The 14736-nt window shown below is 37.9% G+C and overlaps 1 long non-coding RNA gene across 1 annotated transcript in view; it reads right to left on the reverse strand.

The window, feature by feature from the left end:
- LOC114154158 (uncharacterized) overlaps nucleotides 1-14736 on the reverse strand; it is a 63051-nt gene that overhangs the window by 37825 nt on the left and 10490 nt on the right. Inside the window, exon 2 of the long non-coding RNA XR_003597506.1 lies at nucleotides 14598-14700. This is a non-coding gene — a long non-coding RNA (uncharacterized LOC114154158). The remainder of the gene's footprint in view (nucleotides 1-14597; nucleotides 14701-14736) is intronic.

Here is a 14736-nt window from a genome sequence, read left to right on the forward strand (position 1 = left end):
AAATGCTGCACAAATAAAAGCAGACTGGTCTGTCTGCACTCTCTCTACCCACAGATGGATGGTGAAAGGTAACATGAACCTCTACGGCAGCACAGTGACTGCAGGAGTAGTTTGTGGATTTCCCCTCTGGACCCTGGAGATCTGAGGATCTTGCTTTATTTTTATTATAAATGTTTTTTTGGGGGGCTGGGGGTTGTACACCCTATGGAAAGCCTGGGCTGTCTGAAGAGTTTTCATTGTTTGCCTGATTCCAAAAGAACAAAGAGAGCAAGAGAGGAAGAAGCATAAGAGAAGAGTGAGAATGAGGATGTGAGAAAAATCAAAATAACGAAAGAGAGAGGCCACCAACTGGGGGCTTCGTTTTGATTAGGAAACAAGGGATTAGTCCCAAGGCCTCTTTTTAGTCTTTCGGTGAGAAACTGCTCAGACATTATCCAGATGCCATCTAGAGGTGTGGGACAGTTTGCATAATTTACCCCTTTTTTTGGAAGCAACATGTCCTAAAACGTCCAGCAAAATTATCTTTCACTTACCAGCCATGTGAAACTACTTGAATTCACCCTAGCAACTAGTGCAACATCAAACACAGGCATGCTTAGCTTCACAAGCGCACACACACACACACTCATTTTGTTATTGTCTTTCATGAATAACACAGTTGAAAGACCTCGTAGTCAACCAGACACAGAGCAGGTGAGATCACTAGACGGGGTGTGTACCTGGGCACGCTTTTAGCCATCGGTCACATATATGGAAAACTGCGACGAAGAGCAAAGGCAGGGGGTAGATTAGTGCATACCCCACAGCGTGATCAACAAGACAAAAATAAATATATAAAACATTTATTGTGTACATAATGGAGCAGACTCGAAATTGCTCCCACTGGGCACCTAGAAATGGCCACCACTTAAATGTTTGAAATCTAGTACTTTCAGCAACTCTTTCATGTTAATATATTTTTTTTCTCCCTTTTTGTGGAAATGATGAAGGGGAAATGTAATTCATCTGTGGCTGCGTGAAGACCAGCTTCCTCCCCTTTCCCAACATAAGGTGTCGGAAATAAGAGAAATGATTATGAAAGAAAGAAGAGCGGAGGAGAAACTTAATGGGAGGAAATCGTTTAGACTTTTCAGTCATTTTAATGTCCATGTGTCTGTTTGAAATCATCCGGGAGGGATTCAACCTATGAGTCCTGTCAGAAGAAGTGGGTTTATTTTATTGCTTGCTGAAGTAGGAAAACGGCATTTCGGAACATTTTAAACGAGCACATTAGTTTGGAAATATATTTTTTCACAGTGGTTAATTCTAAAAATCCTTTTTTTACAAATCAATTCTACTGAAATATTGCGATTATAATTTAACAAGATGTTGGTTCAGTAACATTTTTTTCATTTGTAGTGTAATGTGTCTGCTGACACATCTGTAATGGCAGTTGGTGTTTACATGGGTTGGATTATGAATGGACACAGGATATCAACTAACTAAAAGTTAAAAATTGTCTGAAGGCTTTTGGTTGAAAATGTTTCTGTTCTGGTGCGAGAATAATTTGTGTCGACCTTTAGCTAGTTCATGCTATAATGTTAGACTCATCAATAATATACCTGGAGTGTTGCTTTGATTCTTTCATGAATGTGTGAAGAATACTTGGATCTCCCGTAGAAACCATTCGGGGGTGCCTAAACACTTGCTTATTCAAAGCTCCATCTATTTCCACAAATTGATTTTCATAAATTTATTCTCATGAAATGTATTCTCATAAATGTATTGTCATACATTTATTTTATGAGAAAAAATTTGGCAACATTATTCTCATGAAATATTTTTTATTTGAGTAATATCAATCTAAAGATTTGATAGAGTAAATATTTGTTCTAAAGAAGTAAATCTTCAACATTGTAATTTTGAATGATCATACTATCATTCAAAATAATAATTAAAAAATGTTGTCAAACCTTAATTTGTTTACATAGAAATATTAAAACATACCTGAATAAAATGCATGCAAATTATTACAGCACTTCCATTTGTTACAGTCCAACAGGCTCATTTTATCAGTCCTGTATGTAAAACCAAATATTTTGATTTGGAAGGAGAACAGATCATGCTGACGTAAAATTGAAGTGACTAGAAAAAGAGATTGTGGGGATACTCCCTTCCTCAAATAGATTGCATGAGCGTATTATTTCACAAAACACTGTAAAGTTGAAGAAAATAGACAATCTGGAACAATTTTATTACAGCTTCTTTCACAGATACCCTGAAACCTTCCTTTTGCACATTAAGCACGACAGCCTGAAGTCAAAACCTGAACTGCTGCCTCTGCCTGTTCACCCAGCCCGAGGCCCTGTGTCTTCTAAAGACCTGTTTGTTCACAAGCAGAGCACAGCAGGTGTCTGAGCAAAGTGTAAGGTGGAACTGAAGCTCCTATTGCCGCTGTGAGACTCATTTATTGAAAGGCTTTCAGTTCCAATGCTACGCTTTCAGGACGCAGCTTCTTATCAAGCACTAGTGTAAAATGCTAGCAGTGGAACACCATCAGAAAAATAGATAGCAGAATATCTAACAGGAGAGTTTAATTTCACGCGACAACAGCGGGCAAAGAATTGTGCAGCGTTGCACCATTACGCTACATCTGCTTTTTTTTAAGTCCCCTTCCACCTAAGTGTGTTCAATGTTTCAACACAACCTTTGCCAATAATAAAGTGGAAGCCAATCAAATCAAACAGACCGGATTTTAACTGAGTAATTTGGGATGTGTGTAATCGTTAACCTTGGCTCAGTGTAGGAAGTTAATGAATCAAATCAATACCTCTCTCTACTGATCCATAATTATTTGAAAAGAGATGAAAAATTAAACAGGCTGAGCCTATGAGGTTATCATGCCATGCAATTAGTCCGCCGGAGGGAGATTATGTTACCTAGATACCATTGGGGAAGTGTAATTTCTCTTGCAGATGGAGTTTTTTTTTTTTTTTTTAATGAAGAGTGCAATTACCTAAATAGGTCAGCCAAAGACACACTGCTGCTGTTACTGTTGCTGCTACATGCAGCTTCTCAGGGTACCTGAGAGAAAGCTCCTGATAGCTCTAGAAAAAAAAACAAAAGAAAACACTTTCTGCAACTGTTGCGACCTCCTCCTTTACTACCTCCCTTCTTTCTTTTTATTCTTCACTCCCCTCTCCGACTGATCCTCTGTGGATTTCAAATGTTGCTTTTTTGATGTTTTCGTTACTCATCTGGTTATTAACTAAATGTTCACACACTATAAAAACCAACTATTATTCTCAAACCAATAAAAATGTTGTGATATATGTGCAAATATTTTGTTTGGTTAATGTCTAATCAATAGCTTTGAGTATGCATGTTTTTTTTGTTTTTTTTTTTAAATATCGTAGTGTAAAAGCTAAAACATCTATAAATAAGGTAGTTCAATTGCAATGAATTTTAAAATTTCTACATCTAAAAAGTGTTTCATTCTAACTAATTATATTGATCATCTAGTTTGTCCTCTTTAGTTAAGCAAATAAGTACAAACTGGTTTGTGAAGTAAGTTATAAAACCAAGTTGCACTGCCTACCAACTCGTCAAACAAGTTCAAGCATAAAGTATTTCTGAAAATGTTTTAAAATCTATTGTTAGGAAACGGCACATACATTTTTTTTTACCGATTATCACAGATAAGCAGTTCTGTTTATTTGAATTAACTGCCTCTGGGTTATAGAGGTCAGCTTACTTAAACATTTAACTTTAGCATCAATGTTAATTTAGTTGAGAGATAAAAATATTTTTGTTAATCTCTCCTAACGTGGTTGCATGTAAATGTTTTTTTCTCCTTATAACCACAACTAAAATGTGTGGGGTTAAATTTCTCAGCTTTTAGAAAGTCAAACTTTTCTGTTTACACTGTGGTTAAACTACAGCTGGATGTAATTTTTTGGTGTAACACAAATTTTATCAATTCACAACAAGTTTTTATATCAGTCCATAACTCTTGATGAGATTCTAAATTTTATACATCACACAACCTACCATTCTCTGCTGAAAAGCCAAACAAATAGTTAAATTAACAGTTCACTAAACTGCTTTATGGTATTTTTTTATTAACATGTTCTGTTAGGATTTGTTGCCAAAATTAAGTTGATGGTGTTTTTAGAAATTGTCTGTTGTTATCTACCAATAAAATGTTTACACTCTTTTAGGCTAATTTTTAATGCCCTCCAGATTTCTTTATTACAGTTTGCATTTAAACTTTTGCCATACAGTGGTTCTGGAGGAATTTCACTTTCTCCTTAATGTCTATTGAATTGGGCAACATTTTGTGAGTGTATAATGTGCATCATCTTCTTCAAATTAGAATTATTTTCTCACATTTCTTTTTTTTTTTTTTTTACATCTTTAAAGCACTCGCAGCTGCTGACTGAATCGGTACTCGTGTTGCAATATGATGCCAAGCAAACACAAATTTTGTTTTATTTTTCATAGCAATTTTATCTGATATTTTTCAGTATTTACTAACTCTAAGAGACAGGTTTAATCAGAAAAGATTTAATATGTGGGAGAAGATATAATTCAGACAATGGCCTGGAGAAGCAGAGAAATGATTGGCATAACAAGAAGCACTATAATTTCCCTGGAGTGTATGATTTCTCATAAATCACATAGAAGGTGGTTAAGAGTAAATAAAGACATAACATTAGAATAATTGACTTGTTGAAAGTTTGCTGTTGTGCTCGTGTGAAATTGCCATAACCGCTTTCATTTTATGTTTATATTTTGCCATGCAGTTGCAATTAGGGGAAACGTATAATATCCACTGAACTCAGCGGGGCACTAATCCTGAAAAGTAGGTAACAGAGAGCAGGTACTTAATGAAACACAACTCTGTGCGCAGGGCGTTGATCATAATGAATGCTGTTCGGTGTAAGAAGAAAGCGAACCAAAGAATGCACCTGAATGGACCTGGAAGAGTGCAACAAATAAATGTATTTATTTATTTATTTTTTCTTTTGCTAAGTCTGATCCAAAACCGATCCTGTCTAAGTAGGTGGTAATCTCTGCATGCGCCATGTGATTGAAAGGGAGGTTTGGCACGCGTTTTCTCCTCTCAATACCGAACGGCCGACCTCATGAACCACCAAATGGTGCCTGTTTCAGGTTTTCAATGTGGCAGGTGCCTTGATCACGATTCAACCAATTTGTCAACATGTGCTGTTTTCCTGAAACTTGGCAGAGACACCTCGACGCATTCCAAGTTGAAATTCAGATGATCGGATTCCAAAGCTGCAGTTCTTCTCTCTCTCATTTTTTTTTATTTTTTATCCGAAACATCACCCCTTTATTGTTGTGCTGACCTGCACTTTAAAAAAGTACACATCACAAACCCACAGGGGAGAGAATCACGTGATACTTCAGGTGTAGCGAGACACAATTTGATCCGGAGCTCTAAAGACGGCATCCGTGTACTCATCCTGTCTCTTTTGATCGACAGGCTCTGCCCAACCCTCCCACACAGCGACACGTAGGAAATATGTTTCAGGGAATGACACTTGCATACCCTCTTACACTTAATCATTGTCAATCACTCTGCTCGCTTGGCTCGTTGGGTAATAGGAACAGATCCAACATCACATCCCCTCCAATCTGTTTGGCTCTCGTACGGGAGGTGCATGCTGTTTTCATGCCTGTGTGGGATGGCTTCAAGCTGTTTTCTTATCAAAAGGCCCATTCAAACATTCTCTTTGAGAGGCATTGCAAACCTCAGATCTTGCAGCCTCCGTTCAACCACATGTCTTGATTTAAGAGGCCAGAATCAGATTTGCTGCCACGAAGAGCTGTCACTGTTAAAGAATGGGACGTGATTTATCAGCCTCAACCACACACACACAAACACACGCGCGTACACGCACGCGCGCAGGTCTGATAACCAGAGAGAGAGAGCCTTTGTTGGCATATATGAAAGTGAAGATGCACACATGTACCAACTGGTCACCCTTTTTCACATAAATACCCTAAAAACACGTGTTCAAAGACCTCACTTATGTGCCTGTGGTTCGATCAGTGCTTTGCTTTTACACAAACAGAGCGCATCATGACCCCGGTTCTCTTACGGTGCAAAGTCCGACCACATGCTTTTTACAGACTGCAGCTACATCACCTTCCACCCCAGGATCCTCTCTAAACGTTCTCTTTTAAACCCTCCACTAACAGTTTCATCATTGATTTTGTGTTGTTGTTTTTTTTCCCTCCCTCCTCAGGTTGTGCACAGGCAAACACAGCTGAACTCTACCACCCGGTGTCCCACTGTGTCTCCCTCAGGGTGCTCTCATCACAAAACAGCTCCAGAGCTTCTTGGAGTAGAACACCCTCAGCCGTGTAGGCCACTGAAAGGCAAAGGTGACAGAATCAAGCTTCTTCTTTTTCTTCACACTTTCAAAATGTGTTTCTACAGTTGAAGGTTAGAGCGCTGCTACCTCTCCAAACAAGTCATGTTTCTCAATCCCTTTTCTCACTTTTTATTCCATCATTTCTTTTATTTCTTTGTGTATTATTATCTTCCTCAAGTTTGCTTGATGACTCTTCTATCGTGATCCCTTTTTCACTCTCCTTGTCATTTTATGCTTGCGTTTTCTTTCTCCTTTTTTTGTTTTTGTTAATGGGTGCAGTGTAGTGTGTTGCAAAACAGTTAATTACAGTTACTGCAATGTACAATGTATTTATTGGGATTTTTAATGAACTGCAAACAAAAATTAACACCAAATTGTGAAGCGGAACGAAATTTATGGGTTTTTTTGTTGTTTTTTTTCTTATCTGATGTACATGTGAATCCTGCTCTTTTTACTTTGACACCCTAAATAAAATATAGTTCAACTTACGCAATGAGTTTTACTTTAAATACTAGCCACAGAGGTTTGGAAAAGAAATTTAGGAAAGGAATAGAATCATGAAGACCAAGAAACAAAACAGAAAGTTCAACAACATTGTGGGGATGTTTACAGCAGCTATAAATATTCTTATCACTTTGTCTGAAAGAATATGGCACAACCATAGATCGGCAAAAACACAACTAAACTCACAGGCCCAAAATGGGGGGCAATACTCAAAAACGTATTGAGTATTGAGTTTTGCCCCCTTTTGGGTTGTAGAGATCCAAAGCTAAGATGGAAGACTCCTTTGAAAGGACAACTATTAATAATTTAATATACAAATCTGGCTTTTTTTCTCCTTTTCTTTAACATGAAAGTCAGAGTAGATTTAACAATGAATGGAGAATAACGAAGCAAAATCCTGGAAGAAAATCTGTTGGAAGCTGCAAAACGTTTTTGATGTTTTCTTGACAAAGCAATCAAAAGTTTCATATCCCATGGAGATTGAGGTTGTCACACCACAAAATGTATAAAAGCTCAACAGGTTTGAATAATTTAGCAAAGCACTAAATAGTGGTATTAGCAGTGTACATAGTCATTACAGAATGTTCCTGAGTGGATGATGAAAAGACTAAACTTGACTGAAAAGTGTAAACCTTGCCTGCTCTCCTTGTCCCTGTTAGCTCAGCCATTTTTGGGCGGTCAGGCCGTCTTGCCACAATCACATGCTGGCGCCACAATTGCTAAGCCCCAACTGCAAGCCTTTCACTGTGTAATGAATACATCCAGAAATAAACTTTAACCGCTCATGCCCCACTGCTTGCCCCCTGTGCGTATATGTACAGAAGCGAGGCCGGAATGGTGTTTGTGTTTGTTGCTCAGCATCACGGCACATTCACCTGGCCCAGGATGTCGTGTGGTAGCCATGTGGTTCTGGTTCAACACAGAACCAGTCAGTGAGAGGAAAGGTGACCACTGACCGCTGTCACTATTGGCGGGACCTCTTGGTCAAGGAACGTCTGGTGGGTTTGCTGCAAGTGTTGTTTGTCTGTACTTCAAAATTGTATTTTACTTCGTGTTTACTTGTCTTGTTTAAGAGACATGTATAAGCTCTTGGTATGTGCCAGAGATGCATACATATGGGCCCAAGCTGAGTATTTTTCTGTGTACTGAGTAAATGTCTTTTGAGGTTTTCAATTCTGTCTGGGTGTCTGTATGAATTTACAGTTTGTTGCCCACAGGAGATAAATATACCTGCACAGAATCCACAGGCTTGAGTCTTGATTGTGCAATGGGTGGTCAGATCAGAGCAGTAATTTTCCACATCTACATTCAGCCCTCTTGAGTCCACCTTGCAGGGTGTTTCTATGAACCTAAGTGTTTGTGATGCTTTTCCATCTCGTCCATTGTGCAATAACTTTGAAACAACAAAAGTTTTCTCCTGGAATATTCGCTTGGTGTTTCATCCCATCATCTCATCTGTGCATAAACAAAAACAACTATAATTCCGTATTTACTTTGCATTTGCATCTGTAATAAATGAAACCAATTAAGACATACTTCTAAATTAGAGAGGAGGCAATCCTAATTTTCTCCTTAAGTGCGGTTTCCACGGCAATGAGAGCCCTCTGCAGGGGGTAGAGAATGGAGGCGTTGGGTGGGAACACACGCTGCAGGGACAAACCGAGTGCAAGAGCCTCCTGCACTCATGGGTAAGACTTTGTGAGCAGGCACTTATTTCTTCCTCCCTGACTCTCTCAGACGTAAAACTATGTAGTGAAGGATTGATTTGAACACACTTCTCAACTTAAAAATGGAGGAGTGTGTGTTCGCATATGACTCTATTCAGAAAAAGTAAATACCACTCAAGCATTCTGAGGCATTCATTTTCCAGCCCAATCTTTATTTTTTATTGTGCAGCTCATGAAAGCATCTATGTTAATGTTAATCTCATTGTTGTCAGTTTGATGAAGTAAAGGATTGTTTAGTGATTCACACAATGAATCTCAAAGCCTATAACGTGTCATACTGTCTGTGTGACACTCAGAGATGTCGCCTAATTCGTGTAGGTTTCTTATTATTTTCCTGTGAATGAATTTGTCCCCAGGCAAATGTGACTATGACAGCTTCCTCAAACTGTTAACAGGGGGAAGTATTTATGGTTCCAGTCAGAATATTAGGGAACTTGGCCGTATGTCATAATTTCTTGTCAAGTCTGGTTGGATTCTCCCTTTTTTTGTCTGATTATAACAGCATGTTATTTTAAACGGACAAATTGTATGCAGCTGCGCAACAGAATGTACAAATACGCATGCACAATGTCTTCAATTTCAAGACAGTCGGTTCACTAAAGAAATTCCATTTCATCTATGATTTTTTTATTTTGCAAGATAACAGCAAAATGATCAAATTTAAGCAGTTTACACACAATGTTGTAAAATTCTGACGGAGGAAAAAAAGTGCAAAAATTGGTGTGTATGAGTATTTATTTACTCACATTAGCGGTGTCTTTAGTTTGGAATGGTGAGATTTCAAGAAAAACTTTTATTTATTGCAAAGCAACTATAGATATTCATTAAAGCTCATGTGACAGTTTTGAGATTCATTTACCGCATTTTAACTCATAATTACTGCCTTTGAAGATCTCTTTAACTGCTTGTGTTGTATTTTCCTTATTGTTAACTTTGCATCGGAGTATTAGCAACTCAATAAAATAAATAAATCTAGTAGGTTTTAAAAATACCACATTCACTTAAGAGTAAATGGAGGTTTTACAGCTTTTCAGTTTCTGACACACACAACATCGAATTTATGTCATATTTCAGTCATGGTGATGTTTACAATATGATGCGAATCAAAACTATTTGATTTAAAATGTGTCTCACTTAAAATAATAAAATCAATGTTTTAAAACCTAGCTATATATTTTTCTTTGGACTGTATTTTCTTTTCTCTTGAAATTCTTTTTTTGATTTGTATTCCTCTTTTGTCTCTGAAAAGGTTTACAATGTAAAGAAAACATTGCATTTTTTTACTTAGATTCATAAATAATTTTTGACACAGTTCTATTTATAATAGACTCTCCGATTCCGAAAATTTGAAGTGTTTCTAAATAAAGCAAAATTTGATTAGCAGCTAAATTAGTTTATCAGCACTTAATTTTAAAGTGTCACAACACATGTGATTCTTTTAAAAAAGGGAAGCGTCCTGACTTATGAAATATTTTTCTGTTAAGGAGAACTGAAGGGAAGTTCAAATATCCAGTACAACTTTTCTTTTTTTTTTCCATTTTTTTCTCCGAAGAGTTTTTGCGGCGCTAGTGGCTCGTATTTTTTTTTCTACAGTAGGCAGACAGGAAGGAGGGTGAGGAGAGGGGGGAAGACATGCGGTAAAGGTCGTCAGGACTGGGAGTCGAACCCGCGACGTCCGCGTCGAGGACTAAGGCCTCCAAACGTGGGGCGTGCTAACCCCCTGCGCCACCACAGCACGCCCCAATATCCAGTACAACTTTGATAGTGGTGTTAAATCAAAATATGTATTGATCTGTTTTAAAATATTCCAATATGAACGTAGATGCACCATAGTTACACTATAGCAAAATGAAATCTTATTGAAATAGAATTTTTAAAATGTAATTCCAACAGTTAAACATATGTATTGTACACAGTTATTGCACACAAAATTATTATTTGCAAGTACTCATCTTGGGTATTTTTATTTGTTCATCAGGAAATTGCATTGCATAAGAACAACAACAAAAAAAAATATTTTAAAACACAAACGTTGGCTTACACAATCATGGGGAAGACTGCTGACTTCACAGTTCTCCAAACAACTCTCCACGAGGAGGGTAAGCCACAAACGGTTAATTCTGAAGATGCCGGCTGTTTACCCAGTGATGTGTTCAATCATAATAGACAGTTAAGTTGAAGAAAAAAATCCAGTATAAGATGGACCACAAGAAAAAGGGAAACCAGAGTCTTGAGATGATTGAGAAGCATGCTTTGTTACGCCACTCCTCAACCAGAGACAACATCAGAAACAACTTGCCTGAGCTTGGAAGAAAATCAGCTGATCTGTCCTTAATCCAAAGTTATTTGAAAAGGGGACTTTAGATGCTGAGCAACAGTGCAGTCCAATTTCTTTAAGAAATCAAGAACTCAGAGTGTTGCACACAAGTCAGGTTGCTTGAGTTAGAGATGTTCCCACAGGGAATATATATATAATATATATATAATATGGGGAACCATGTCTGCTATTGTTGGTCCTCTGGCTTTTATCAAACTCGAAAGGCAGCACAGACGTCTATTACATACATATTTTAGACCATTTGATAAACCTCTTTGCTGATAAGCTTCACGGAACTGATGTTTTTATTTTCCAGCAGGACTTGCCACCTTCCCGCACTCCTAAGAGTACCAATACCTGTCTTAACAACCATGGAATCACAGACTGGATCTTAACCTGGTCTGACCAAAATCCCATAGAAGAGGAAGATGAGAGACACAAGAGTCAACAGTGCAGACTAGCAGAAGGCTGTGTGTGTTGTGAATCTGTCTGTGGTATGAATCTGCATAACACTGGATTTTCCCTTTATAAATTTAATTATTGATTAAATTACCTTTAAATAATCCCTGAGGCAGATCTAAAAATCAATGTTGGTAAGTTTTTGTACAAATTTTCTACTTCTTCAACTCAGTGGAACTTTTTTTCTGTAAACAATTAAAACTTTCCCCCTGCTGTGATACGTTTAGTTCTTCTTAGTCTTGCTGGTTAGCTCTTTTGCTAAAAGATTAAAAGGAAAGGAAGAATATAAAATATGACATTCAAGCCAGAACGGCGCATCTGACATTGACGTCTTGTAGTTTGAAAATGTCAGAAAAAGCCCTGTCGCTCAGACACAACAATTGATACGGAAACACTGAAGTGTTCAGGAAGGCACATGGATGGAGAAGCAGAGGAAGAGAAAGAGGTGAGAGGGGAGAAGAATATGGATGAAAAGGAAAGAAAAACTGAGCACACAGGCCTTCTTCAGAACATTATGTATTGAGTACCATCGTTTCAGGTTCATCTCTCATTACTCCTGGGTGCTCTCTCAAGCCTAGCAGAGATGGATTTTGCTACACAAAGAAAGGAATAATCACCCTTTTCTCCTCCTCTTCCTTTCCCTGGTAAACACACCCAACACAGGCGTGTGCGAGCAAAGACACACAACATACACATTTGCATGCACAAACATACGCACGCCCTCTCCCAGTCTGTTGTTTTTGCTGAGACGCTGGCATACATGCACTGTGAGCGAGCGTGAGCTTTGTGTGACTGTGAGCTGCTGAGTGTGGCACTCGTTCCCTCCCTGCATGCCAAGGGACTCGTCAATTATCTCCCCAAACGCATCTAGTCCTCGGGGGGAAAAAGGCGGTGAGGGAGACGTCCCTGTTTTTGAGGGAACCTGGAGTTTGCAACATTCACTTGAGTGACAATACATTCACGCTCTAATTCTAGGCTAGCAGATGTAATGTTTTTTTTTTCTTTTCTTCCCTCTTTCTTTTTTCTTTCCCTTTGTCTCAATCATTCAGGATCTCCTTGTACTTCTCATCATTTCAACTACGAGAAGTTGGAGCTCCTAAAGGCTTTAGTCAGTGTGGGTGTGTGTGTGTGTGTGTTTTTGGTAGTCACAAGTGAATTCTGACTGCGTGCGTGTGTGTGTATGTGTGGCCTTGCATTTGATACAACAAATACTACGCTGTGGGGACCGACTGCTCCTTTGGTCCCGTAAGAAGAGGTGCTGTTTTGGGGTTTTGGGATAAGGTTTAGGACTAAGGTGTGAATTCAATTTTCATTATGTTTTACTGTGAATGGTTATGCTTGGGGTTATGTTAGGCTAAAGAAACAAATGAAAAATGAACAGAAATTAAAGAAAAGTCCCTGTGAAGATAGAAATATGTACTGCGTGTGGGCGGGTGTGCGTGTGTGTGTGTGTGTGTGTGTGTGCCTGCATGCTTCACATTAACTGGTGTATGCTTATAGTTTGATCTTTTTTATCTAATGCAGGCAAGGTGGTACTCCCTTCAGAGTTAGTTTTTTTCCCTAAGAAAGTCTCTGTTTGGAAAAAAAAAAACAAACAAAAGAAAAATAACAATTTTATCATATTCATGTAATTAATTGTGCAAAGATTAGCATTTTCTCTTTTCAAGCATGAAACACAGACAGGGATCCCTTATTTAAATAATTTAAAAAATCACATCAAACCTTTCATAAATTCAAAGTACTAAAATAATATGACAGGAATATCCAGAGAGCATTCTAATGATTGGTTGACATTTTTAACAAATTGCACTCTATTGTGTAAAACAATAATTTAAAACCTATACATATATTTAGATCTCAAATAAATATATTCTCACAGAGTTCCTATATGTCAGTAATGATTCAATAATGATAATGATTCAAAAAGTTACTATATAATTATATTATATAAATTATTTGTATGCAGAGAAATATTTTTTAGTAACTAGTATTTTTTTGACTCGATTAATATTACTTCACATTATCAGAAAATTTTAATATTACTCTAGACAAATTAAAAAGACTTTTTAACACATCAATGATAACCTACTGAATAGAATCTCCATGTACTGTACAGTAGATGCACAAAGGTTTTCCATCAGGTTTCCTATTGTATCAACAAGGTATGGCTTGGAGGGGATCTACCTGTGACTCTGCTGAAGTGTAAAAGAAGCCACCTTCATTTCGTCTGCATTGCTAGGTGTGGTGTCTCTCATCTTCCTTTTGACAACGCAGCATAGTTTCATAATAGGGTTTATGACAAGTGAGTGGCCAGACAAACAGAGAGGCATTCAGTCAGATACTGGTACTATTGGCAGTGTGGTCAGGTGACAAGTCCTGCTGAGAAATGAAGTCAGAAATGCTTGTTTCCTGAAAGACGGCTGCACTGACTTGATAAGACCCAGTGGTCCAACAGGAGCAGAATTCCTGGAAACTTCACACTGGATCTAATGCAGCTTTTATTGTATACTACTCCATTCTTCCTCCAGTCTTTGAAACTTTGATTTCCAGTGAAGGGAAAAATTTACTCTCATCTGAAAAGAGGACTTTAGACTACTAAGTCTTTTACTCCATAGCCTATATAAAACTCTAACATTAACATTGTATCTGGTTCAAAAGTTTCATTTGCAGGTCGTGTTCTGGATATATCTGTGTTTGGTACCTCTTCAAATCCAACTGTAGACCGCAACTTGGGAATTTGCGCCACAACACTTGAATGGGTTTTCCTTCACAATCCTTACAATGGTACAGCTTTGTTGTTTTCAACCCCCTGTCCTTCCACACTTTTTCTTTCCACTGAATTACCATTAATATGCTTCAATTGAGCACTTTATGAAAAGTCTGCTTTTTAGCAATGGCCTCTTGTGTTTTACGTTCTTTATGTGGAAGGTATTACTGTAATTTCCAGTCGATTGAGTACACATGAGCCACATACACTAACTTTGAAAAGAAAAACAAAAAGGCCACACTTCTCTATAAGCCGCAATGCTCAAAAATGTATTACAAAAAATGTTTTTTCTAAATAGTTCCTGTAACATGGCTACTTAAAAAAATAAGCAGCCAGGAAAAATCATAGTGCACAGGTGAAAGATGAAGACACCAATCAAAGACCAGTAATGTCATCTTCTTCAACGTCAGAATTGAACAGCCTCACACACACTTACTCACCCCTTCTTTCATTGTTGCTTGAAATGTCTCTTTCGTCTTGAGGAAAATTTGCTCTTGAGTTGGGCTGTCCTGTTCATCATACAGCAGTCCAGTCTTTTGAAACCTGTTGGTAAAGAGTCCAATAATTAACCGTATGGCG

Source organism: Xiphophorus couchianus, chromosome 12 (assembly GCF_001444195.1).
Source record: "Xiphophorus couchianus chromosome 12, X_couchianus-1.0, whole genome shotgun sequence".
In the NCBI taxonomy this organism is placed as follows: Eukaryota; Metazoa; Chordata; class Actinopteri; order Cyprinodontiformes; family Poeciliidae; genus Xiphophorus; species Xiphophorus couchianus.